At 50.1% G+C, this 4129-nt stretch overlaps 1 pseudogene; it reads right to left on the reverse strand.

Annotated features, from left to right (window-relative positions):
- On the reverse strand, positions 1–3101 carry LOC142889914 (phosphatidylinositol 3,4,5-trisphosphate 3-phosphatase and dual-specificity protein phosphatase PTEN pseudogene; annotated as a pseudogene).
- Positions 3102–4129: the final 1028 nt, after the last annotated feature.

Genomic DNA, 4129 nt, shown 5'->3' on the forward strand with positions numbered 1-4129 from the left:
TTACATCATTGCGATGCGCTTTTCTTTTAATCCATGCAGGGTCCTTGTAGGGATCTCGAGGTGTTCACACTCCAGTATGTAGAGCTGATACGCCTCTTGGTGGGTGTGTTTGCCGTCAGTGGGGATAAGGCCCAACTCCCTCGGGGTCCAGGACACACGATTAGGTGGCAGGAAGCGCACTCCCCTCTCCCTCCTTGTCATGGGAGGAACTTCCACCACCTCCACCGTCTGGACGTCCCGTTTCCTCTTGGGTGCCGGGTCAGCTCCAGTCTGCAAGAGATGACCGACATTCGGCCAGGGTTAGGGCACCTGGCTGTCTGGGTTAAACATGAAGGTGACCTTCTTCGCGGGTCACACATTCCTTGCGACCCCCACAGATAAACATAACGTCGAACGCGTGATCCAGCACAATACCCGCGCCGGCTGTTGTTGCCGTTGGGCAACACATGTCCATCTGGGATGAACATACAGGTGACCTTCTTCGAGGGTCACACCTTCCTTGCGACCCCCACAGACAAACACTCTGACATCAAAGGTTCTGCGACCTAGGGCAATAGCCGCAATGGCCGGGGTTAGGGTTGGGTGTGGAGGGTCGACAAGGGGTGGGCAGGTGGCACAGGGGACGGGCAGGGTGGGTGGGACACGTCTTTGGGTTAGAGCTTCTGTGTCTTTTCCAGACTTCACACAGGGTGGGTGGGTGGGTAGGTAGGGGGAGGGTCAATGTGGGGATCAGGGCTGGGTAAGGAGGGATGAGAAGGTGTTGCTGTGGGTTTGTCACGGGGTTCCTTTTGGGTGTGTGGCTAGGATTGTGGCCAGGATGCTGTCCGAGAACCTTGAGTCCCCCTCCTGGTCTTCAAGGCCTTCACCTCTGGTGTTGAAGGCATTTGGACTTTTTTGTTTGCCTGCAAGAGATGACGGATATTCCGTTGGTGGTGAAGGTTAGGGTTTGTCTTAGGTTCTGCGAGCCGACATTGTTGCCGTTGGGCAACACATGGCCATCTGGGATGAACATACAGGTGACCTTCTTCGGGGGTCACACCTTCCTTGCGCACACACACAAACAGTCTCACGTCGAACGTGTGCGACCCAGCGCAATAGCCGCGCCGGCCGGGGTTAGGGTGGGTGAAGAGGGGTGACAAGGGGTGGACATGTGACACATGGGAGGGACATGCTTTGTGTTTCTTTCTCGGGGTGAGGACGGACGAAAAGGGATGGGCGGGTGACAGACGGGAGGGACAAGGTGGGGATCAGGGTTGGGTGTGGAGGGACGACAAGGAGTGGGAATGGGACACATGGGAGGAAGACGCAATTCTGCACTGTGATTATTCCAGTGTTCAGAGACTTGCCCCCCAATCCCCCCCTCCCCCCCTGCCCCACAAACACAGACAAGGGTGGATCTATCTTCTGGACGATGCCCGGATGCAGGAGTGTTGGGTGGGTGGGTGGCTAGGAGTGTGGCCAGGATGCCGTCCGAGATGTTCGACATGGGTTGGGAATGGGACTCATTGGAGGGAAGACACAATTCTGCACTGTGATAATGCCAGTATTCAGAGACTTCAACGCCCCCCAATTTGTTCTTCCTACCTGCCCCACAAACATTTTTTGGGGCAGGGAAGAAATTAAAAAAAAAAAAAAAAAAATGGGGGGGGGATTTTCTTCATGTGGGACTCGAGGGACCCCGTGTCCCTGTTGTCACGGACATGGGTGGATCAGTCTTTGAGAGCGTATGGGCTTCTTTGTTTACCTGCAAGAGATGACGGACATTTGGATGACGGACACTCTCATAGGGCGGGGCAGGTGCTCTGCCCTTCCCACCAAAGCGGCCGCCGTCCTGCCGGGTCCCTCCAGAAAAGAATGGGCGTTGGCCCCTTCAGTATTTGAGGCGGACCGTTGTCCAGCCGTCCTCCATAATGAGATTTATTTATTTCTAATATTTATTTATTTCTAATATTTATTCATTTTAATTTTTTTTGAAAAAACAAAAAAAATCCAAAAACAGAAGGTGTGGAAACAAAAAAACAACGTTTCGACCCTCGTCCGGGTCTTCTTCAGGTTGAATGGCACACTAAAACCTGAATGCAAGATCAGTCCAAAAAAAACAAACAAAAAAACTTGACCCACCGTCGGTACCCCCTGCTGGCTGTCGGCATTGTTCACCGCCCTGTTCTCCATCTTGTCCCTGCTGTCTCTGGTCCGGGGATGAAATTGGTGTTTACCCAGAAGTGGGACATTTTGTCCTTCTTCATCGTCTGTTTATGGAAGAACTCCACTTTGATGTCTCCGCAGACTGGCAGTGGCTGGGGGAACTCGAAGAACATGTGCCTGCCGCGTGTGAGCCGGGTTCGATGTGTGGATCTTCACTTCCAGCTGGTAGACCACAAACTGGGGATTGCAGGTGCCCCCGCTGAACATGGGGAGAGTCTCGAACACCATTTTGTGGAAGAGGAGCGCCACGGGCTTGTACTCCAGCTGGTTTTTCAGTAGGTAGCTGTAGTAGTTGACGTAGCGCCATTGGCTCGGGATCGCGACTCCCTTCTTGTCCCTTGTCCTGACTTCCCCGCAAAAGTCTAGTGCTTCCTTGGCCTCCTGGAACTTGTGGCAGTGGAGGAGATAGGAGCAGATCATGACCTCGGTGCGTCCCTTCCCGGCCTTGCAGTGGATGGCCACCACGTGATTGTCGTCCTCGCTGAGGGTTAGGTTCGGGACAAGGTCTCCACCCCCTCTGGGAAGGGGCAGAGGGAGTTTGTTTTCCGATGGAAGTGTTGATGATCGTGGGGTTCTTAGCTTTTATATGATACATAAAAGGGAGAGTCCTCCCTCCACTGGACCCTCCGCTGATAGGGCTCTCTCCTTCGGCGTCCGTAACGCCCCTCCGTCCAGCCGTCTCGATCCATCTTGGTCAGTTGTACTTTAATTATTTATAAATTATTTATTAGGGTTTGGAAATATGGGCTCAGTCCATCTCCCACCAAGGTGGGAGATAGAATTTGCACGGCCCTTGCGTGGAGCACTGACACGGGCTACATCCTGTGGTTGTGGAAAAAATTGTGCACGGCGAGGTTGGGGTTGCCATCTGCGACGGACCATGACCCACTCCTCATCTTGCGCGAGAACCATGAGGTCTTGTTTTAATTATTTTTTGTATCTTTTTATGAATTTTTTATATATTTTTTCAGAATTTTGTATTTTTAATTGAAATGGATGAAATATAAATTAAATAAAAAAATTAATTAATTAATCAAATGAAATTATAGTGCCCAAAAACGCGACGTTTCGACGCCAATGAGTCTTCTTCAGGCGTTGTCGAGGGCACAGAAGAGGAGCAGGCTGATGCGACTTGTCTCCTGGAGAGCTCGAGAGCAGGGTTAGGGTTAGGGTTAGGTTTTTGGAGAAAAGTCAAGTTAGGGTTATGGTTAGGGTTATTTTTTTGATATTTAAAGTTCAGATAATTCGTGTGTTCCTGTGACCTCTGGTGGTCCTTGGAACTCACTTTGAGAACCACTAATGTATTCATTCATTCATTCATTTTCTATACCCGCTTATTCCCGAGCTCAGGGTCACGGGGTCTGCTGAAGCCTATCCCAGCTGTCTTAGGGCGAAGGCAGGGTGACATCCTGGACAAGTCGCCAGTTCATCGCAGGGCCACATACAGTCAAACAGCCATTCACACTCACATGCACACCTACGGACAATTTAGAATATTCAATTGACCTCATGCATGTTTTTTGGATTGTGGGACCATTTACCTCAAATTTCCCAGAAATTGTGCGTTTAGTTGTGTAAAAATCATTTTTTTTCAGCGTGCACTGATAAGGTGGTGCCCCAAGGTAACTTTTTGCTTCGAGACCCAAGAGACCCTAGCACTGCCTCTGGTTGTGGGTTTTCAACTTTTAAAACAGAAATTAAAAAAATAAATGTTTAGTATCCGAGTAATTACTTCCATGATTTGACATTACATTGTCACATTTATTATTCAGCATTACTTCCTTCAACTACGTCACCATTCACAATTGTCCAACATCAAACCTTCGCAGATGCCACTTGCTATAATTTCCTTCTCGAATCGGTCCCACTTTGTCGTGATGATGACTGACAGATCCTCATCTTGAATCTCTGTGGCATCAGGCCT

This window comes from Nelusetta ayraudi, unplaced genomic scaffold (assembly GCF_046127955.1).
Source record: "Nelusetta ayraudi isolate G7.1 ecotype Tasmania unplaced genomic scaffold, CSIRO-AGI_Nayr_v1 ptg000026l, whole genome shotgun sequence".
NCBI classification, from domain to species: domain Eukaryota; kingdom Metazoa; phylum Chordata; class Actinopteri; order Tetraodontiformes; family Monacanthidae; genus Nelusetta; species Nelusetta ayraudi.